This window comes from Cannabis sativa, chromosome 1 (genome assembly GCF_029168945.1).
Source record: "Cannabis sativa cultivar Pink pepper isolate KNU-18-1 chromosome 1, ASM2916894v1, whole genome shotgun sequence".
NCBI classification, from domain to species: domain Eukaryota; kingdom Viridiplantae; phylum Streptophyta; class Magnoliopsida; order Rosales; family Cannabaceae; genus Cannabis; species Cannabis sativa.
In genome coordinates, this window is record NC_083601.1 from 23,671,954 (window position 1) to 23,695,937 (window position 23,984).

The 23,984-nt window shown below is 36.3% G+C and overlaps 2 long non-coding RNA genes across 11 annotated transcripts; one reads left to right on the plus strand and one right to left on the minus strand.

The window, feature by feature from the left end:
• Positions 1 to 9,398: 9,398 nt before the first annotated feature.
• Positions 9,399 to 16,340, plus strand: LOC115702121 (uncharacterized). 6 transcript variants are annotated; one of them, XR_009685042.1, is made up of 4 exons: positions 9,399 to 9,542; positions 11,383 to 11,455; positions 11,651 to 11,899; positions 15,129 to 16,340. It is a non-coding gene; the product is annotated as an uncharacterized LOC115702121 (long non-coding RNA). The 6 variants fall into 6 exon arrangements; XR_009685041.1 differs by lacking the exon at positions 11,383 to 11,455 and having other exon boundaries at positions 11,654 to 11,899; positions 15,129 to 15,189; positions 16,011 to 16,340; XR_009685039.1 differs by lacking the exon at positions 11,383 to 11,455.
• Positions 16,341 to 17,435: 1,095 nt separating this feature from the next.
• LOC115706444 (uncharacterized) lies at positions 17,436 to 22,676 on the minus strand. 5 transcript variants are annotated; one of them, XR_009685036.1, is made up of 8 exons: positions 22,492 to 22,676; positions 21,996 to 22,281; positions 21,556 to 21,621; positions 20,603 to 20,663; positions 20,143 to 20,223; positions 19,285 to 19,978; positions 19,057 to 19,148; positions 17,436 to 18,007 (listed from the first exon to the last, which is right to left on the minus strand). It is a non-coding gene; the product is annotated as an uncharacterized LOC115706444 (long non-coding RNA). The 5 variants fall into 5 exon arrangements; XR_009685034.1 differs by having other exon boundaries at positions 19,057 to 19,978; XR_009685035.1 differs by having other exon boundaries at positions 21,996 to 22,594.
• Between the last annotated feature and the right edge of the window lie 1,308 nt (positions 22,677 to 23,984).

A 23,984-nucleotide genomic window follows, 5' to 3' on the forward strand; every position in this document is an offset into this window, starting at 1 on the left:
AAGCGACGGAACCAGTCCGATAAGGGGTCCAGATTAAGGTCCCACGGATCCTGGTACTCTGGGTGGTTGATGCTCGCCTCAACCTCAGCCCGCAGAATCCTCCTAAGGGCTTCCACCTCGGCGTACCCCCGGGAGTACTCGTCCATAGCATAGTTATGCTTGGCTATCCGAAGCTCTTGCCTCACCTCATCCCCCGGAACCGGAGTAAGCACGATGTTGGGAGGAGCAGGATTTTCTTCCATGGGGGAGACCCCGCCGTCAAGACCATGAGCAGGAGTATCGGCTCTCTGAGGCTTCTTGGGCTCGTCCTGGGCAATCATTTTGCCCTTGCGCTTACGAATCAGAGCCACCTCAGGCTCCTCTTCGCCTTCCTCAGCTTCCTCCGGAAGGGCTCGGGGCTCTCCCGTACCCTCAGCAACTTCCTCCGAGAAGTCCCACTGCTTCCCTTGGCCTTCTCCCGGAAGCACCTCCTCGTCATCCACTAAGTCAATAGTGTCGGGGGGAGCGCTGGAAGAAACCTTCAGGGAAGGGGTTGGGGGGGAAGAGGTAAAGGCCGGAGGAGCCACGGTTCTATGAACTCCGGCAAGCTGTTCTAAAATGGCATCCATGGAGACACCTGTTTCACAAAATAAGCAAGTGTTAGATGTCCGTGAGGAACCACTTATACAAGATACAACAAATAAGCTACTCCTACCCGAACTTCCTAATTCGGCCCTAGCAAAGTCTTGAACTTTAATGCTGGCAGCATCATCTCCGAGATAACTGTCCGAGGGCCGGAACCAGCTGGACGTTATGTAAGCTGAAGGACCTAAGGGAATAGGTTCCGGAGGGCCGGAGCCCATCCGAGACCGACCTAGGAAATCTTCTAAGTTTGAAAAATAAAATTCCTTCAAACGATCCCCCCATCGGGTCGATGGCATCCTAAACCTATGAAGACGCTCGTCGAACCCTACAGGCCTATGACTGGCGTATTCACCAACGGAAGGAACATAACGAATTATCAAAGGAGACTTACCGCCGGCACCGGAGGTGCTAACACCGGGAGCCCCCGAGTTTGGCTCTGGGACCGAAGGCTGTGGCCGGGGGGTCTGCCTCTCCGAAGAATCCTCAATACGAAGGGGCCTCCTGGCAGGACGATCCCCAATCTCTTCTTGAAGAATCTTGTCAAAAAATTTAGCTTCGGACTTCCCGGCAATCGCCTGGCTCCTCCGCACCACCGGGCTCCCCACGCGAAGTCCCCTCCCAGAGGCAGCCTGGGCCTGAGAGTATGCCTTCTCCTGGGCCTTCCGGTAGAGATAATCCTGGTACTTTTTCTCTGCCGTGGCAATAAGCTCATCCCGGAAGGCCTTCTCCGCGACCGGCGCCCTTACGTTGGGACAGATGACCCGTGAGAGGTTAGAGTCCTCCAGGGATTGGTGCGGAAGGATAAGTTTGGCGTTCCTGCAGTTCTCCGTGGTGACCAAACCCCCGACATCGAGATCGGCGCGGTCGTAGGAGGCAAAAGATTGGGCCCTCCGGAGGAAGGTCTGAGTAGGGGCCGTTCGCTGATAGGGTGGGATCCTCACCCACTCAGTAAGAAGCTCTGGGTGATCCACTGCCCTAAACCCGGAGGAAAAGAAAAAGCGATGGCGATACTCCTTAACGTGAGTCTGCCTATTATACGGAACCACCCCCTCGTTAGCGGGATGGATCCGGAACCCATAGAAACCATCCTTAAGTTTGTCCCCTTTCTTGGGGACGGATACAAGTTCATAAAAATATAAAATTTCCGCCGGGCTGGGAGATCCCCATTCGCGGGCGGTATAAAAAATAAACAAGCCTGAAAGCAGGCGATAAGCTTGAGGAATGAGTTGATATGGCGCAAGGCCGACAAATACAAGGAAATTAACAAAATAATCTTGAAGCGGGAGCATGGCACCGGCCATCAGGTGTGTCTGGCTCCAGGCCCCGAAGCCGTCATAATTGTGATTAGGCGTCTCCGAGCCGCGAGGTGGCCGGTGATAGGTCCCCGAAGTGGAAGGTTTGATCCCAGCAACATCTATAATATTCTCCAGCTGGTGAGGACAGGTTAGGGTGGAATGAAGCTCAGCCGCTTCCCACCCGGTCGCTCGGGATTTGTACCCCTCCTGGGAACCGGTCCCAGGGAAACCTCCTCCAGAGTGGCCGTGCCTTTCCCGCTCTTCTTCGAAGATTTCGAACCAGAGGCCGACATTTTGTACTCTGTGAAAAACAAAAAAAAGAAAGAGAAAATTCCAGCAGTTAGGTCCCATACCAAACCCTAAGTCAAGAAAAAGGGAGTGGGGGTCCCCTAACCGCTGGAAAGAGGCCCCCTCCGGACACGTGTCACATGGGAAACCCTAGAAAGATTCCCTGAACAAGTGTCGGGTGCAGTAAAATCGCAGAAAGTGGTTTTACACAGTAAGAGAAACAGAAGGAAAAAGACCCCATTCTATGCCCTAAGCAACCGTTGAACGAAGAACCTATGGTTTTCCTCAACAAAAATGCACGATTATAACAAAGGCATGATAATGGCGATCTTACAACTAAAGCAATAAACACAAAACAGAACACCCGAAGAACCTAAACACTTGCATGCCCAGAAATCTCAAAGTACGAACCCAGAAAAACAAACAAAGCAAGTAAAAGCATGTCATTACCAAAGGATGCTAGAAACTTACAGTAAAGTGTTGAACTGGGGGTCCTGAGTATGGCCGAGTAAAGTTGAGAAGAAATGATGATAGCAAACAAGGAAAAACTGGAAAAAATGGCAAAGTGTTCAGAAGGTTCGTGCTGTTTTGGGAGAATTTTCTCTCTGAGAAATTCGAGCAAAAATGGCAAGGAATGGAAAGTAACCGAAATGAAGGAAAGATGGTGGCTTTTATAGGCAAAAGTGCATGAGGAACAGGCGTCACCACCTACCAATCGTACGGTGGGGGAGATGCACGATTCAAATACCCAAAGATCAACTGATCAGATCGAGCTGCCATAAAGGCGGTGGAAACGATTGAGTATCCGTCTGACACCATTAATGCGCCGCATCAATCAAAGGGCGTGAAACGAATCGACCTCTGCAGAAAAGCGAATCGCTGCATTTAATGCCATCATTAGACACACCCTCACGCGCCCCAAGCTCGCGCCAAGAAACCGAAGAGGCGGCCGGAGACACCTCTGCAAAAAGCGAATCGCTGCATTAAATGTCATCATTAAATGTGCCCCCACGCGCTCTGGGCTTGAGCCAGGGAACCGAGGAGTCAACCGGAGGTACCTAAACAAGCCTTGGTTTATTTTCCAAGTAAACAAGGCTTGGGGGGTAAATGTTGCCCCTAAATTCGCCCAAAACACGTGGACCAGTCAAGTAGGGACACGTGGATCAGATAACTTGTAAATACGTGATAAGTCTTTGTATGCCACAAGCAAGCACCCTGGGCATAGGTCCCGGAGGAGGCACCCGGAGTACAAGGTACTCCCGGAAGCTCGCATAGCATGAAGCCTCTCCGGGATGTGTCAGGCCTCTCCTGAGCAATCAAGTCGCATTTAATGCCGCATGGGAGGAAGCGTGTTGGGACTGTAACACGCAATAAAGTCAGACGGCACAACCCCCAAACAGCAGCGCCACAGTAATGATCATTTAAGTCTAGCGACGGCTACTCTGCGAAGAGTCACGTCAATCACAAGGCAAAAAGGACATTCCTCATAAAAACCCTACATCACCTAGGGATTTGACCATGCATCACCCATGGTATATTCATTGGGAATACCCAACTTTATGGATACTTACAGATACATTTGTAAGAACAATTCTAGGGATTACCCCACCAAAACACTATAAATACCCCCTCAAAACTCATTTAATGGGGTCGAGAATCTTGGGTTGCATATGAGCAAGAAGAGCAAATACTCACCAAGAACATTCTCTGTATTTATGAGGATAACATTCCCTCAAGTGTGGAATCTGTATTAAATACATCCATTAATAACAAAGACTCGTGGACTAAGGCTCATTAATGCCCCAACCACGTAAAAATCCTCATCTCGCTTTCTTACAGCTCAATACTATAATTATATTTTAATAGTTGCCGAAAATCTCGGTCAACAATTATTATTTGTGAATTAATTTTAATGTAGACCCCAATATTTAGAAATAAATATTAGAGTTATAATTTCTCAATTTCGGAGATTTTATTAAACTCTAGGGGTATTATTTAGCTTATATGTGAAATATGTGAATTTTGTAATTTTTGCTCGGCGACAACGGAAAATGCGATGGATGGCTAGATTGATCACATGGGTAAGTTTAGAACCCTATTTCATAGTGGGAAATAATTTAGAGAAAATAAATTATCGGGATTGAGCGGGGTTATGGATTTTAACCATTTTACCCCTAGCTTTAGAAATACCTAAGTTATACCTTAAAGGGCATTTTTGTCATTTAAAAATAATAAGTGATAGGTGGCTGCCTTAGGTTTTTGACACCTAATCAAGTTAATTTCAGCAAGGGATTAACTTAATCCTTTTGTCTCATTTGAAGAAAAATCAAGGAAAAGGAAAAAATTAGAAAATTGCATTGTTCTTGAACCTCTCTCTCTTTCTTGCTTTCGGCTGAGACAAACCAAGGGAGTTTGTTGTTGATTGTTGGATTTCAGCAAGGATTTCATAGGAGATAATCAATCTAAGGTAAGCTTCAATGAACCCTTCTTAGTTTTTAAGTTTTTAAGTTAGGTTGAAATGGTGTTTTGGGGTGTTAGGAGCTGTTAAGGTTTGAATTGCTTAGGGTTCGAATTCTAGAGTTATTTTGAGTTGATTTAAGTCCCTAGCTACTGGTTTTGATGCTTGGTAATGGTTCTAAGCAAGCTTGAGTTTTGAAACTCAAGCTTTGAGCTTTAATGGCATAATTTGAATTGTTGGTTTGTTCTGTGATTTATTGGTTGGAAATGGATGTTTATGCATTGTATAGGTATACTGGAGAGTTTGGTAAGGTCTGGGATTGAATTGAATTAAGGGGGATGATTTTTGGTTCCCAGCAGCAGAACCGGAATTCCAGTTCTGGGAGGCCAGTACCAACCGGTCGACCGGTTGGTGACCCAGAACTGGATTGCCGGTTGGGAACCGGTCTGCCTGTTGGGGGAATTTCCAGAACCCTAGTTTTGGCCAATTTTGAGATATTTAGGGTATTGCCATGAGGTTTATCGGTAGGGAAACTTTTAGTTTCAAGTTTAAGTCCCAGAAAGTGATTTAGTGAGTCACTCATCTGTGTTGCAATTATTGTGATTAGGGCATCCATCTAGCACGTGAATTCCGTTCAAGTCGGCCAGCACACTTGAATTCGGAAAACAGGTAAGAACTGTGTATAATGTATGATGTGATTATCTGAATGTGTGTATATGTGTTTATATATGCATGCTTGAATTATGTTAAGCACTACCAACACTTGTATGAATAAGTTATAGAGTGCATTGGTATAGTGATCATTGTGACTGTGAGTACGATACAGTGATACCAACACGGGCACGGGAATATGCTAAGGTGTGTGGTACATCACTCAGTGTTACTCGGTGTTCGGGGTAAACCCTACCAACACTCGTACAGTGGGGTACGATGTGTATGTGGTATAGTGGTTGTACCCTGGTATTGAACGTTCATGCTCATCTGTTAAGCTCTGTAAATAGGTGTATGGGCGCCTATTTACAGGTCGGAAATTTATATGGTATGTTATATGCATTTCTTACTGAGTCTGTTGACTCACAGTTTCTGCTTCCATGTGTAGGTAAAGGAAAGGCGAAGGCTGAACAGGAATGAACCTGAGCTCGGGTGAGATTGTACATGTCAAGCAGCGCGACCTGGAGTGTTCGGTCTCGGGACATCTGGGAGTTATATTTTGAAAGTCGCTGTGCGACCTGAAAATTATGTATTTTGAAATGTAAAGTTTGAACAGTAAATTTTACAAAGTTTGAAATCGGGATCCCGGAATTTGTAAATATTATATTATATTACAAAGTTTAATATTTAAAGCAAAAGTTTTAATTTGCCACGTTTTTCGAGAAATTTCTTTGATTAGCAAAGATTGCACAATAATTGAAAAAGCACTGTAGCGTGCCTTAGCATTAGGGCTTTACATGCTTGCATGTTTCCCAATTATTATTTTCAATTTAAATTGCCATATAATTGCTAATCAAAGCCTAGCCTAAATAGGAAAGTGGTGGATCACACTAAATAAGGCACTTATTCAATTACACAGCAAAAGAGGAAACTGTTTATTTGGAAAGTTGTGCTCTTCCCTTTTCCTATTTGTAGCCGCCCCCTCTCTACTCTTCTTATGCTTGGGAAAAGCTTTGCTTTGCATTGTGTCACATGAAATCAAGAGAGAAAACAAGAGAGAAATTTCGAAATTCCTAGTGAGAGAGAAGTGCCCACACACATCACTCAGTACCTCATTATAGTTTGGAAGACTGTGAAGGATCACATCCAACTGAAGAACTTTCGGGCTCAGATCTTGATTATACTCTGCTACAGACAGGAATCAAGGGTTAGAGATCTGAGTGGAAGGAGACATTAATTCCGCTGCAATCACTGTAAGTTATTCTTAACTTTTATGTGTTTAGTTCATCGTTTTAGAAGTTTAATATTAGGTTGTTAAATCAACATACTTGTGAGTAGATCTAAGATCCTGGATAAATATAATTCCAACAGTTAGTTGGTTGAAGAGATTCATCCATATCAAGAAGAAATCCAAAACAACAACCTTTAAATCTGTCTATCTGCTGCTCACTTAGAAATTTTTTAATGATTGCTAAACCGCACCAATAGGTTTGCACATGTATTGCTGATTTTGCAAAAATTAACATTTTTTGCATCTAAATCCTACACACAAAATAAGGGACATGTTACTGTCTAGTTATTTGAAATACATATTTGGCATAGAACGTGGCTTATTTTTTTGGAATGTAAACGTGTAATTATAATATTCGAAATACTTATTATTTAAAATATATTAAAGAATAGAAATGTAAGATCAATATACCGGAAATTCATTCTCATTTCTTCTTTTTTTTTTTTTCCGACTTGATGAAGCTCTCCTTTCTTTCTTTAATGGGGATACTTTTGTCATATCTACAAGAATGACAAAAAAACAAAGAAAAAAGAAACATATTTAATTTAACATATTTAATTCTCAGGGGTATGGTGCGCACAATGTAAATTAAAGACTATAATTAAGAAAATAGACTATAATTTTTATGTACTTTAAGAGCATTGATATGTAATGGAGAATATCTGGAGAATATCTGATTGAATGAGTTGAAGATGTGGATTTGCAACTTTTCTAATAATTAAAACTACTGGTTTATAATTAACAAGCTTATTGGAGTTCTGCTACTTATTTCAGTGTGTTTGAGCCCTTGTTTGCTTCAGTTGACAATGGCCAATGATCTAAGTCCAAGTCCAACTCCAACTCCCATGGTTTTTCCAAGTAAGAATGATTATTAAACAAAAAGAATACTGAGTCTAATTAAGCTAATTAGGAATTACAAATATACACAAAAAGATTTATCATAAACTAATTAAGTGAAGGATTCTAAACAAAGAATTATCATAAATAAAAATAATTATCATAAACTAATTAAGTGAAGGATTCTAAACAAAGAATTGTCATAAACAAAAAGAAAAGAGAAAAAACACTTCCATGGATTTTCATTCCTATAATCCTAATACTGTTTATATATACTAAAGATGTTTACACTTACTGTAGCTCTGAAATTGGACGGCGGCGCTAGCTTCAAAAGCAAAACGGAGAGACTGTTGGAGGAGAGTGATGGAGAGTGGGTATCTTGGCGGTAGTGGTGGTGGTATATTGCCTTTTGCTTTATTGGAGAGAGAGAGAGAGAGCAATGTAATGAGAGAGAGACAGGGAGAGGTTGATAGAGAAAGGAAAGAAAGATGATTGGGTTTATATAGGGTTTTATCTATTTACCCTAAATAAAGTATCTTAACATTCCATATTTACCCTCAAAATTTTGTAAAAAAAAATTTAATGAAGGAAAATGTGTATTTTCACAAGTGTTTTTATACTAATAAAACATAGATTACCAAATTCCAAACTAAATACTTTGTGGTTTATATTTGATTGGTTAATCGTTTCCATTTCATTTTTTTTTTTATTTTCCTTTTTCTCCATTTCGTTTCCAAATGTTTCAATTTTTATTGTGAGTTGTTTTTACTTTTTATGGTATTTGTTTCCATTATCAGTGTAAGTTGTTTCTATTTTCTTTTTGGCATGTTTCCATTTTTTTTCCTCACACTCATAATGCTAGTTGTTTCCATGTAAAGATTATGTTGTTTCTATTTTTTATGGTATTTGTATCCATTGTTATTAATTACTACTTGTTTCCAATTTTAATATAATTTTTTTTCCAATATGAGTTGTTTCCATTTTTATTTTATTGCTTCCATTTTAATTTGACATGTTTCCATACTCAATTAGAGTTGTTTCTACTTTAATGATACTTGTTTCCTTTTTTTTTTTTTTTTTCTTTTATATATATATATATAATATATATATATATATATGAGTTGTTTCTATTTTTTAATTTGTTAGTTGTTTCTAGTTCTCTCTCTCACACACACACACTCAAATGATACTAGTTGTTTCTATTTTTCACACACTCTTAATGCTAGTTGTTTCTATTTTTAATATAATTTGTTTCAGTGTTAGTTGTTTCCATTTTTTATGATATTTAGTTCCATTTTTCATATCTTTATATATTAAAAGTGCCTATCTAACGGCAATTCTTGGTTTAACGATTCTTTTTTCTTTTTACTGTTAACTTTAACGGAGAGAATTACTTTCGTTAGTTAGTGCAATTCAAAACGCATTCCAACCGAAAGCTCCCCTTATTGCGATTCAAACCCCCAAACTTCGGTGCAATTTTTAACGATTCTTCATCCTCTGCGTTGTTCTTCTTTGATTTCTCTCAACCCATATTACAATTTTTTTTTATTCTTCATCCCCTGCCTATCTAAAACATGTTAGTTTGCCTCTAGCTAAACACGAGAATATCACTTGACATAATGAATTGGGTCAGCTCGAGAGAGCTTCAGATCTCTCCACGGTTGATTGATTATATATTTTAAAACACTGCAGGTTTGATAGCCGAACCCTCACTCTCCTTTGATTTTATAGTGAATAATTAGGTTTCGTTATTTTGCGAGTTTGGGTGATTGTTTGGGATTTTGCCAATTCATTGCCTTTTTTATAAAAGTTATGGGGTTCTGCTGCGGAAGCTGGAGGTTCGTGAGTCTACAAACTTAATATTGATATGATTAGTATGATGGAACAGTCAGACCTATTTGGCCTTTGGCATTTCAACTTCCTTATAGTTAAAAGTATAATTCTATTTTGACAAGTTTGATCGTGCACCAATCCCATTTGGCTCATAAAAACAAGATTGCAGCTTCAAAATCCTCTTCATCAAACTCGACCATATTCAAAGATTTACTTCACATGTTACATTAACTTGCTTGTAGTGTGCACTCATTCCTCTTTCCCAGTAAGTCATTAAGTTTGGGTTTAAATATTAGTAGTCAAATTAAGCTCAATCTTTTTTGTTGCACTAAAATATTTCTCTTTATATCTAATAAAATGATTTTCAATTCATTTATTTTAATTGTTAATTTGCCAAACCTTCTCGGGGAATAATAGTATTGTTGTTGCAGTTATTATGATGTCTACTTGTTTTTAAGAATGAAATGGCTAAACATTATTGATTGAATTTTGATTTCCTTAGAAATATTATCAGAAATTTTAGTATTTTTCTACCACAGAACCATTTTTTCTTCTAATGTTTTGTCTTGAGATGTTTAGTTGTTTAGCAAGCAATAGAATAATCTTTTTTTTTTTAACATGTCTTTGTGTTGTTGGTTAGTCAGGTTTGAAAATTTAAAACCTTATGATCACGTGGAATATGGGCTCCAGAGCTTTAGTGCTTATTTTAAGCATAATGTAATAATTTGGTCCTTACTTCAGACATGAGAACTGTTAGGTTATTTTTAGTATAAATTTTAGATTAAGTTTAGTATATTTTTAATTGAGTTTTAATCGTGTTTGGAGCATTTTTACGCTTGTTATCTTTTATTTTTGCAGATTTAAAATAGAAGAAGATTAGAAAAATATCAGAGAAAAAGATGGGATAAAGATAAAAATATCATGATATTTAAAATAGAGAAAATTGTGCAAGAAAATAAAGCGAAAACCCTGAATTCGACGGTGTTCTGATTAGATTTTGGAAAAAGTCAAAACATGAAAGTTCTAGATCTCTCTTTTATCTTTCCGGAACATCTTGAATCGTCCGATTCCGAGCAATATCGAGAGAGTTATGACCAAAATACTATCAGTCGACGCAGCAGAAAAAATATCTCGTTTGAGGTTTCCCATAAATTTAAATTCGAATTGGAATTTAAACATGTGCGTTTTTTTCCATCTTTTTAGGCCTTCAATGCCTATATAAAGGGAAGAAGGGAGTTGATTTCAGCAAGCAATTTCAGAGAGAAAAAAAGAGAGAATTCAGATACAGAGTGGAGAGATCAACTGCAATATTGGAGGCATTCTTCAGAGGGTTTTCAACATTCTTCTCTTATTCTCTTCTCTATTTTCATCTCTTTTCTTAAAGTTAATATGTGTAATTGTGCTACAATGAACATGAGTAACTAAACACTTTAATTAGGGTTAGATGGATATTGTTTAACATTGTTTTATGGTTTTAATATGATTTATTTTCCCCCTAATTTCTATGTATTCTATTTTATTTGTGCTTAATTACTTTTAATTGTCTGGCCACCAATTAACTGTTTATGATTTTGATGCGAGATCTGAGAAGTGAGTGTCAAATATGCTATAGTAGAATAGAACTGAATTTCGATATAGGACGAGAGTACCTATATGGTTTAGATAGCTTATAGGGTTTCTGTGTTTAATGCCTGTTGCATGTTAAATTTATCACGAGAGTAGAAAGTTTGCATGTAATTGAGGTTTATATATCTGAGAAGACTATAAATTACCTTAGTAAACCTGCTATTGCATTGGAATTAATATTAGGGAAATAATCATATTAGACCATATTCAATAGAAACAATTGAAATCGACACCCTAGTTTATTAACTATTAATTTTCTCGAATCGTTGCTTCCAACTCTTTTTCTTATACTTCATTATTTTTCCTATCTTTTATTTAATCAAATAGAAGTAAAAGTTTAATTTTAACGTACTTAACTCCACTCCCTGTGGGATCGACCTCACTCCTAGTGAGTCTACTACTTGAAACGATACGTACACTTGCGTGTGCTAAATATCGCAACAAGAACCTAGCTTTTATTATGTCTTTTGATATTCCAGATGACTTGAGAATATAATGAGAGAGGAAGGATGGAGGGTTCTTTATAAGGGGATTGTTCCTGGGTTTTTTCTGGTATGCTGTTCGACGTGTACTTGTATATATATCCTTCTTATTGCTCATTTTATATTTTGGTAACAGCACAAATGCATACCTAGAACTGATAAATATGTTTGTACAAAACTATGGGACTCTAAGGTGGGGTTAAGAACGTTTTAGCAATGATTTGTTGTTTGGGTATGCTAATTAAAGATCTATGTGTTGTTCCAGCAGGTTTCTCATGGAGCTATACGATTTACAGCATATGAAGAACTATGAAAAGTCAGTATTTGCTTTAAGTGTAGAAAGAGCACATAGAAGTTTGGAAGTTTCTGATGCAGTTTTGGTAGGTTGCCACTTACCAAAAAGTCTTCTATAACTGTTGGATATATTAGATTCGTACAACAATGTTTCCCCATGGCGGTGAGAAGCTTTTATACATTTTCTATGTATAATTTAGCTTTTGAGTTCTTTTTCTAGGTACTTGATGATTTTGTTATTTTCATTACATTGTATTCATGATAATGTTTATCAAAAGTATGTCTAGCTATTATGAAGTTTTTTTTTTTTTGTTAATTGAGACCATTTTATTGAAAGGAAGAAAAGCTAAAGCAGATTCAATGCCACAGAGGGGGCAATGTCCCTTAACACACCTTGAGAACTAGACTTAGACCCTCTAGCCCAACCGGCTAAGGCATCAGCCACACTATTCTCAGCCCGAGGACAAAAGCAAAACACAACCTTGTCAAAACACTTACACAAACATCGACAGGATTCAAACACAGGGTAAGTGCCCCAGGCGAGAGGCAAACAACCAAGGTTGAGGGCCATCACAGCAACCTTGGAATCCGAATGGACTTTGATTATTCTTTGCACATTAAGCTGGCGAGCCAATTGAAGAGTCAGCAGAATTGCCAAAAGTTCTCCTTCTAGAATCCCAGAAACTTTTGTGAACTCAGTAGCAACCCAGGCCTGCACCCCGTCAGCCGCAACCCTCTGAACAGCTGCCAAACCAGCTTCCTCGCCTGAAATTGAAGCGTCAGCATGAAAAGATATCAAGTCGGCATCGCATGATAGGTCCGATAAGTCCTGAGCATTCGAAATTGGAATATCCCCAGGATCTGCAAGATCAAACACTGTCATCTCTCTGACGGAAGCCTGAACATCAGATATTAAATCTGCAATCGAGAAAGGCCGGCTCTGAAAGATCACATTATTTCTCCATTTCCAAATCGACGCACAGGTGCAGGCAACAAACAACTGCAGACTCTCATCTTGCACAGAAGTCCACCATAAACCAAAATCCATAATGGAATTCCAATGCAGATCATCAATTCGAATGCCCCAGTTGCTATGAAACAAAACCGCCTTAATAGCACTACAAGCACCAAACAAATGCAAAACAAATTCCTCAGCATTGTTGCAGAGCACACACCCCTCCTCCAACCTCCCAATACGCGACTTTGTAGGCAAAACATCAGACCAGATTTTCCAAAGTAACAATTTCAGCCTAGGATGAATAGGAGAACGCCAAAGCTTTTCCCACACCTTATTCGGATCCTTGAACCTATCTTGTTGACTCACCCAGTAACTGCTCTTAACTGAGAATTTTCCCGACTTTGAAGCTTTCCAAAACAAACTATCATTAGAAGAAATCAAAGGCCGAATGCTCAGAATAGCCTGAGCCACATTCTCCTCAAAACATTCTTTGATAAGATCTGAATTCCACTCTCGATTCCCTTCCACAAAAAGATCAGAAACTTTTACGAAAGCATGTCTTCTAGAATAAGTGAAACTACTACGGACTTCCTCCATAGATACCCCAGGGACCCAAGGTCTCTCCCACAAGTCCGAACCACCGTCCCCAATTAGAACCCCAGCCCCACTCTTGCAAATTTTTCTAGCCTCCAGAATTCCTTGCCAAACCCAGGAGTCACCCGCTCTCTTCTCCACCCTCCAAGCATCTAAACCTTGACAGTATCTTGATTCCAACAGCTTAATCCAAGGCTTATCAGCCCTAGTGAGCAAACCCCAGCTCAGTTTTGACAAAAGAGCCAAGTTAATGTCCCTAAACCTTCTAAGCCCAAGACCACCACATCTTTTGGGTTGACAAATATCAGCCCAAGACTTAAACGAACGATATCTCTGTTTTTCCGAATTGCCAATCCACCAAAACCTCGCCACGATCCTGTCCAACTCGTCGCAAATAGTCTTAGGAACCAAAGCCGTTGACATAACATAGCAGGGGACACTTTGCAGCACCGATCCAACCAGCGTAGTTCTTCCGGCTTGAGACAAATTCTTTGCCCTCCACCCCTCAAGTCGTCCCTTGACCTTATCTTTAATGAAATGAAAATCCTTACGCTTCTTTGCCGAAAAGAAGAAGGGATTGCCGAGATATTTTTCGGAGTGATTAAGGCCGTTGATATTCATTATACTCTTAGCTTCCTCCCTACTCCTCAACGGGGTGTTAGGCGAAAACATAACTCCACTTTTCTGTTTATTAACCTCTTGCCCCGACCAACGTTCATACCGTGAAATACACTCCATAAGAGCAGCCGCATTCCCCCCAGTCGCCTTGCAAAAGAAAATTGCATCATCCGCATAAAAGAGATGTGAAATAGGTACCGCATCTCTCGAGACCTTTATGCCACTCAACTCCCCATTAGCCTCGGCCCTTAAAATTAACTTCGATAGAACCTCACTACAAAGAATGAATAGGAATGGCGACAGAGGATCTCCTTGTCGCAATCCACGCTTAGGATTGAAGGGAGCCAAAGGAGCCCCATTAAGAAGCACCGAATATGACACTGAAGTTACACAACTCATGATGATTTTGCACACCTTTTCACTAAATCCATTAGCTTTCAAGACTCGAAGAAGGAAGTTCCATTCTAAGCGATCGTACGCTTTGCTCATATCCGTTTTAACAGCCATCACACCATGTTTACCCTTCTTTCTTTTAAAGCTATGCAAAACTTCTTGAGCCATGATTGAGCATTCCGCAATCCATCTACCCGGAATAAAGGCGGATTGGAAAGGGGAGACAAGTCTATCAATAACTACCTTCAAACGATCCGTCAAAATACGGGAAATAATTTTGTAGCAGAAGTTGCATAAGCTAATCGGACGAAAATGGTCAAACCGAGAAGCAGATGAAACCTTAGGGATAAGACAAAGAAAAGTATGATTAATTTTAGCACAAACCGAGCCATCTTCAAAGAATCCTTGTACCATCTCACACACTTTACCCCCCACTATCCTCCAGTATTTCCTGTAAAAAATACCCGAGAACCCATCAGGCCCCGGCGATTTCAAAGGGTGAAGAGCGTACATGAAGTTGAACCAACTGAAAGTGAGCATTTCTAGCCTTTAGGAATATAGTTTCTATTTCATGACATCTAAACTTAAAGGTCTATTAGTTAAGCTATAATTTACATTTCATTGTCCAACACTGTTCATTTTTAGTGTTAATTAAATAAAAGTTGGTAACGGAAAATAGATTCTGACAAGAACTCACAATCGATTCATTTTTTGCACAAAATTCAATTGATTATGCTGCTTTGGGAGCAACTCCAAAATTGATGCCATTCTTCTTTCATATCCATTTCAGGTCATCATTTTATATTATAGGACTCATTTTTATTTGTATGGCTCTTGTTTGTAATTGATCATTGTTTCTTATGCTGTCTTGAACTTTTTTTTTCAGGTCAAGCGCTCTCGATTACATATTGCCTTACGATGTGTTGATGCATTTAATAAAAAATGAGGTGATATTCACTCAAAATTTGGTTTTCGGAAGAATTCAAGTTTGCCTTCCTTGCTAATTTTCTTTGGGTTACTATTTCAATATTGAGTAATCTCAGTTTATGGGTACAAATTTTTGTTATGATTTTCTTATTTTATTTATGTTTAGAATTTTGAGAACACATCATGAGTATTTGTCCTTATGAAAACAAGTAATTTTGCATGAAAACGTGTTGGTATAATTTGCTTCTGATTTAGAGGAAGCATAAATAACATGTGCTGAACTTTGAGATCGATTGAGTTTTCATTACCTAACAAGAAATTGAGAAAATTTTAGGTGCATCTCAAGTTGCATTGGTGTACATTTTTGAATCTTAATCGATTATTTAAAATGAATTTATATTAAACAAAATTCACTAAATAGTAACTATAGATATTGAAATGTATAATGTAACAAAATAAATTTACAGTACTACTTAGGTGTTTTACAAAAATTAAATACTAAAGCAAAAAATGTATAATTTTTCTAAAATGAATTTACATATTGAAATGTAATTATCTTGATAATATCTGAGAGACTATCTTATTATAAAATTTTAATAAATTGAACTCTTAGAACATCAAGAGAGCTGCTATGGGTAAATTTTTACACTTAACACTTATAATCATAAATTAAAAGGTTACTGTAAAACTAATTTTATTGTTCTGAGTATTGTTTAAATTGTTGTCTATGTGTGTGTGCAAAATTTATAATACTATATTTTTTTTCTATAATTTAGTTGGAAGATTTGGTTTGTTAATATTGTAACTTCTAATGGTTATGTTTTTTTTTCCCCTTACCTAGATTGTTCTGCATGATAAGATTGAAATTGACGAGGACGATCCTGTTGAATTCTTGATATGGAAGCTGATAAAAGTAACCAGTAAAAATTGTTTTTGATGGATACGAGTATGTTTCTTATTCAATTGGAAAGGCATAATCTCCAATAGAAAGTCTTTTTTTTTTTTTTTTTTTTTTTGAGAAAATCACCAATAGAAATTCGAATTCAAACATTTGAATATGGGCTTGGAATTCACATAATCATATATTTAGTTATTTTTTATTCTTCTGCAATACAATGAAACTATTGGAACTGGAGAGTCAAATAAAGGAGAAAACTATCGTGTTAAAGTCTTTCGAGGATCTAGATTTTGTATGCAAATGGCAATTCTACTACTGTAGGCTTATGTTTTCTTTATAGTTAACTTCAATTATGTTATCTCTTATTTATGATTTTTAAGATGTGCCTTAGTTTTAGTAATTTTATGGTTCTACAGCTTATCTTGTACAAAGTCATTATTATATTCCCTCTATATGAGTATGTTTAATGTTTATTAATTATAATGAAAGAAATAATCGTAGCTAGAAATGATTGAGAAAGAGTAAACAAGGAATCAAAGATTTTGTTTCCTTCTGCTAATTTTTGTTATACATATGAATGGATGGAGAATGGAAGAACTCTCCTTGATTCCTTTCCAATCCTGTTTATCCCATTATGGAACATGGTCTATGTGTGAGAGCCTGCACTGTTGTCTTCATTACCATGTCATCTCAACATTTCAATGCAATTTCGTTAATCTTTTCAAAAGGCAAGTCCTAATTGATACATATTTTACATATGGTGTGTTTACATATAAAATTAACAATACGTGGCTAGCCACGTAACATCTACCTAGTATATATATATGATGTTAAATTCTAGTTGTTTCCATTTCACACACACACTCACATAATACTAGTTGTTTCAATTTCTCACACACACTTTATGTTTCTTGTTCCCATTTAAAGGTTATGTTGTTGTTAGTGAAATGTTTGTTGTTCCCATTAGAACAATATCAGTAAAATAGTTCTATTATCTTTCTATTTTTACTGTTCTAAGAATGAATGAAAAAAGTTTAAAACAACAAATTAGTTATAAAAGAAAAGAAGTTATAATCTGGTGTATTCTTTTCAAATTTTCTTTTTTTAGGATAATTCTTCAACTGAGTAGTTATATATATCTATAGTATATAATGAAAATTCACTTACCATGTAAGTTGGCATATGAAAATAAAATATATGGGTACAATAAAAAGCTGAAATCGTTAAAATATTATTTTTTATGCAACAATTAATATTCAAGAGTAAAAGAAAGAAGAAAAAAAAGTCATTGATGAAGTGGTACTTTAAATAGTAAATAGCTCCTCCTGAATAAATGGGATTTGCAACCTCATTGCAATTGAGTAAAAGTAATCTATCAAATCAATCCAAATCTATCTTTATAAAGCAACAAAATCAATCCAAATATATGTTTGTAAATCAACAAAATCAATCCTAATATATGTTTGTAAAGCAACAAAATCAAAATCAAATCTATATTTGTAAATCATCAAATAATATTTGTATACTATACTGACTTTTTTAGCCAAACTAAATGATGTGCAATTTTGCTTAATCAAGCAATAATCAAGTTTTGCTAGTTTTTCAAATTTCTGCAAGTCTTTTTGTTATGTCAAGGTTGATTGTATTTTCCGCATTTGATTTGCTTTGTTCGTTTTTTGTTTTTCTGTTATAAAGGTTTGCTTCTTCTTTTCTTTGGTCTTCCCACTCTTACTTTTTCTTTTGGAGGCTGAACTTCTCATGATTTAACATATTCAGGTACCTCCCATGTGTCTTCATTAGGAATAGGGTATACAATTTCTCCATAAGTTGCAAGCATGGCCTCCTTTGTGTAATATGATGAGCAATATTCATATGCATCTTTATTCATATCTTTTAGAACAGCCATTGCATGTCCACAAGGAAGTTGATCTATTTGGAACCTGTTAATGAATAATGTATACCTTTTGTCAATATTGATTTGAACTCAAGATAGCAAGTAAACATAATTTTGCAGCTCTATTTGTTACAATCATCATTCAAATAAATTTTCAATCTTTATTTGCATCTAACAACTCTATTTATTAATATCAACTCATTATCTCTAACCCCTAAGCAAATTTTCCTAAATGATGGACGACCATATTGGGGCCCTTAACTCTATCATACAAATTTTCATCAGGGAAATAAGATAATTATTCTTTTAAACTTAACAATAAATCACCTAAGCTAGACCAATCCTAGGATATCCCTTTTCAGAAGTCTGAAATGGAAGCCTAGCTGTTTTGAGCAAATCACAGCTACTTGGACATGGGAATCATGGAATGGTGTAAAGATGATTTGAGGTTTTGGAACTGAGGGCTCTACGAATCTGAGATTAGTTGCTATGGATCCAAGGACAGAAGTGAATGACGATGTGTTTGGTGTGAAAAGTGTTGTGACCACTGGAACTGATAGCTCAGAATTGATTGACACGCATTCAATGAAGTTTTTAGCAGTTGCCAATGAATAATGAGTTTGGAGAAAAAGAAGAGAATATAGTAGCAGTTGGTGTACTGCTACTGCTACGGATGATGATTTTAAACCTTATAAACTACAACTTCACAATGAAATTCCACAAAAGAAAATTCTAGCATTCAAAGCTAACAATATAGCACAAGATTCCATGATTTCCCTTTTACAATTCCTAATCAGCTGCACCAGCAATTTTTATTTAAATTTATGTTTGGGAGGAACTTTCTATCTAACATCCCCTAATAACTAACAACAACTATCTGGTTACAATCTGATTTCCCTTGTACATATATTTTCTTTTTACAATCTGATTTTACAGCAACATTTCTAACCCAAATAATTAACCACATCTATAACAATGAAATTTCATATTGATTTTGCAAGTTTAGCAATTAGCATGTACCGTTTGCATCTATAGAACAAAGCTAAGGACAATATATAAGGATCAAATTATATATATGTAGGTTGAGTGATATACCGTTTGCATGTACAAGTTCTCGAGCTTAGATCAACTATTGCTTTTTTGCATCCATCACGAACTTCGAACAAAACATCATTTGTCGGGTGCACCTAATATTTGAAAGTACTAATATTAGAATTTATAGTCAAGTTAGGTAATTTATAATTTAAAGTTGAGGATCATATCGTCATCTTCAATGAGTATTTGTAGTTATCATTTAAGATTTCTTCATGTTTGCTTGTCAACCTCGTGGAAATTGCTTGAGCTATGTTTCGATTTTTACAGCTCCATTCTTGCAAATCTGAGACGGAGCTATTTCTTGATGGTTTTTGTTGCTAATTACTGAATCTTCGTCTATTTCAATCTCTTATGCATCGCTGTTTGCTTCATTTCCCATTTCTATTATTTGCTTGGCAACCAGCCTTGCATAGGAGATATAATTTTCACTCTCATCTGCATCCATGTCAACAGTTGCTTCTTCATCTGAATTTGATGTTCCTTCTTCAGCTTGTCCCAATTCTATACCCAATTCATTATGAGTTGATGTACTTCTGGTTGAAAAAAAAGTCGGCTTAATATGGTTAATCTCTGTTGATGTACTTCATGTTGGAAAAACAGTCGACTCAATATGGTTATTCTCCATTGTAAGGCACAACGGGTACTTTGTAAAATCTGAATATTTTTTCTTCAACTCCTTGTAGAAGTAAAACTCGAGGTCATCTTCTATGTGGAATGGACGGTAGTTGTCTTTTCCTTGGTACTCTATTTTTAGAGTTGTTGATCCAAGATCTATCTTTAGCTCATTACATATCATTCCAACCAAGGTGTTGTAGTTGCAATTATTGGGAATGACCATTTCGCGAACTTGAAAGTTGATGTAATTTTGATTTTCATCCCAATAACCACTATGTTGGATTACAATGAAAATTTTATCCATATCCTGCATCCAGAAAAGATAGTATGTTAATATTACAATAAAAAGTTAATGTACTTTTTTGCTCATAAAAAAAATCAGAAATGTAATGAGAAATTATGCAGTCAACATTTTATTTGTTTAATATTTGAATTTTGTAGCAAATGGAGGAAATCAATATTAGTATGTACCATAGTGAAGTCCAACAGTTGAAATTGGACAAGATTTTTGCTCTTTTTCAGTCTTCTTTTGTAACTTCACACTGAGTAAAGCTGCAGCAAGAAAAATATATTGATGGCATTGTCTTATTTCCATTAAAAAAAATAGCTTACATACCATAAACCAATACCATTAGTCAAAGGAGGGTAGGCAGACAATTTATATTCATGACCCCATAATATAGCTTAAGAGTTATAACATGAAACTTAGTAAATTATTGTTCTCAAACCATAACTACAATGAACTAAATATATAACACCCAAAACATAATACAAAACATAATTTGTTTGAAGACAACTTATACAATGCAAAAACATATCTCAAAGCAACAATTGTAGTCATTGAGAATAACAAATAAACATAGCACCCAGCAAATGAAAAACCTTCAATACACAACATATTCTAAATACCCAATGATAAAAAGATTCATACCTATTGAAAATGAAGGCAGCCATGGAATAAGAGTAACTCCGCGATCCGTTGGAGCTCTTTGCTTTGGTAGCAAGGCCATTCCCAAATTCCCAACAAGCCAAACAAAGTAGTTATTTGAACACACATTTAGTAATTCCAATAGCAGAACCAATCACAAGAGATAAACAATGAAGAAACTTAAGCAAATCAACCATCTCAATTCATATATATTAAAGATGAAATAAAACTATACGTAACATCCGAAGATAGAGAAAACAGAAAGTAAGCTCAACTAGATTCACCATGTTGTATCTTGTATGGTAATCCTGTTATTGCACTACTATAACTGTATATGATTGAATCAAAAGGATAATTACTATCATTTTTCTTTTTTTTTTTTGCTTTCAGTAAGATTGTATCATCAAAGAGCATTTTTCCTTTATTTTTGGGTATATTATGGTGTGTATATAGGAAAGGTATCATGTCATGCAGCTAAAGTAAGTAATCAAATATAGAGAATACACTCTTTAACACTCCTCCAACTCTCTCATATTACATTTTTAAGTTCAGTACAAAAATGAATAGTGGTTAATTATAGGCTTCTATATATAGTACTCGAACTAACACAAGGAAACATGTACAAAAAAAAACTAACTTTAAGATGCAATTACTAACTTCCTAGACATGTCAGTAGAAAACATGTGGACAAATTAATCTGTCCGAGTAGTTGAATGATATTATTTTGACATGATATGTATTTATTTAATTTCAATAGTAATACTAATTATTAATTACATATACTATAAATTAAGATTCCAAAAGTGTTAGTTGATGATGAAACTGGAGAAGCACATAACAAAGGAAATTCCTTAAAGGATTTGAACATAGCAGGAGGATTTGGACATACAATATAACAGAAATGTTAAACCAGCTGTGATAATTGAATAAAAAATAGGGAAAAATATTAGGATTACCTTAGGTTTTCAAGATCCAAGAACAAAGGTTTTTCCAATGGTAGTAGCTGAAAAGAAATGTTATGACTGAAAAAGAAAAACAACCAAGCAATTCAGGAGCTATTTACCCTTTTAATACTCACCTTCGTAAACATCCCCATTACTATAAACACTCTCTCCTAATTATTGTTCAGGTTTATTCTTTCAATTTTATTGTAATCCAAACAATCACAGTCTCATTCAAACCAAACAAAGACTCAAATCAAATCAAATTAATATTTCAATAATTCTAACAAAGACCATTTTTAATTTGGAATTTTGATTTGAGATTTATGATAGATAAGATGGTGGTCATTTTAAAATAAAAACAATGAATGTTATATTTTATGAAGCCTATGGAGATTGCAGATAAACATAGGGAAATCAAAGAAACAAAAGTCAGATGTAATTGAAATTCTTACCTTATTTTGGATTTGACGGGAGAGATTTGAGTGATTGAAACTCACATTACAATGATTTGGGGACGGATCGGAGAGCTAAGCACCGACAACTTCGACATGATTGTAACGGAGCTCTGTTTCGTTTTCTTCTTTTTTCTTCAGGATAGGCGATGATTTGGGGGCGAGTGGATCGACCGGCGCAACTCCGGAGTCGGTATTAATGGAGGTTTTCTCCGGCTTCTGTTTCGTTTACTTTTTCTGGTTGAGTATAAGATATACGTTGAAGGTTGAAGGTAGAGATGAAAGCCTAAATAGGTATTTTTGCAAAATAAAATCTAATTATGGTTAGTTCTCAATATAAACGTATTTTTGCAAAAAAAGTTTAAAAATGCAAAAATGAAAAGAACCTTAGTAATAGCTAATATTTGAATTGTAATAGATTATAATTGTAATTTTTAATAATAGTTTAGAATTAAATAACAATTTACTAAATTAACTAATTAATATATACTAGCACCTCAATTAATTAATCCAACATCCTTTTCTCTCTCTCACTTCTTGACCGTCCACAGCAATTGTTTGGGCCATCCAAATTTCTAATTCGAATTCCCATGACTTTCCTATCCACTTACCGCGTTGCTTCCCCCAATGTTACTTTCTGCACTTTGTTGTAGGGTCGAATGATCACTTATGACTTCGCTGGCGATGAGTCGAACGTTAGCAAATCAAGGATTTTTTAGGAAAATTTAATACAACCGTGAAAACATATTTGTGGCTATTGTGGACAATGTCCCACATGGGATAAATGGTAAAGAATTGAGCCATATATAAGAACATGAGCTACTCCACTCATAGCCAATTGGTTTTGAGATGGAACCCCATGATTCTCAACAGTGACTGTCTCTAGGATTTTTATGTTCTATAAATAGGACTTAGAGAGCAACCAAATATTTCTTATCTCTTCAAGTCTCATATTTTCATATCTTGAAGAGTGTTTCTTTTGTAAAAATCTTGAACATCAACTAGGTTTTGGATTTCTTGTAATGATCTCTTGCTATTTATAGAATATGTTGAAGAGAAGCTTTGAACAAGTATGAGTCTTTGGGAGAAGACTTTTCTAAGTCTCATTTTAAGAGGAAGTATGCATGTATCTTCGGGAGAAGATCTGTCAAAGACTCATTTCGAGAATAAGTCAGCATACATCAATAGTTGAAGGGAGTTCACTACTTTGTGTGTTTAAGAGATCTCATTAGCAAGGTGGGTTACAAAGAGTTGCGAAAAATCATTAGAGGGTGTCTAATTTTGTTTAAGTCAATTGCTTTTGTAATCTTTGATACTTTACTAATTGATTTTATTATCTGAGCGTGGTCCAGTAGACTAGTAGTGTTTGAAAAAATATTGACACCACATATAATTTTCTTGTGTCAAGTTTTAAATTCTGCACAATTTATTTCTATTTCTATTCTGTTACAACAAGTCTGTGTTCTGTAATAACAAAATTTCAATCTGTTATTTATTTATCGTTTTTCTAAAAAATTAATTGGTATATGCAAAAACACAATTCTTCACATTCCATGGCATATAATGTGTTTTTCGGGTATAACGAGGCATAAGGTCCTAAAGTGGTTTGATGTATGGGTATCCATCCTCTCTTGCTTTATACTTTCACGTGTTTGGTTTTTGGACAGCTTTTGTTGGTGATTCTAAATGGCTCTGGAGAATCAATGCTCAATAACAAAGGGTATGCTCATTATTTAATTAATGCCTTTTGATCTAATAAGATAATATATACTATATATTTATATATACATTATGTATTTATGTATCTAGTTAAAGCGTATGATAAGTTAAGCTGATAATTTATAAATCACGTGCTTCGCAGCTTTAAGGCTTCGGATAAGTTCTGTGGATGGGTCCGTCAGTGCATTTCTATGACAACATTCAATATTCGTCTTAAAAGTGGTAAGGTGAGTAGACTTAATCTGGAGTGCAGGATTAGGCAAGGGGATC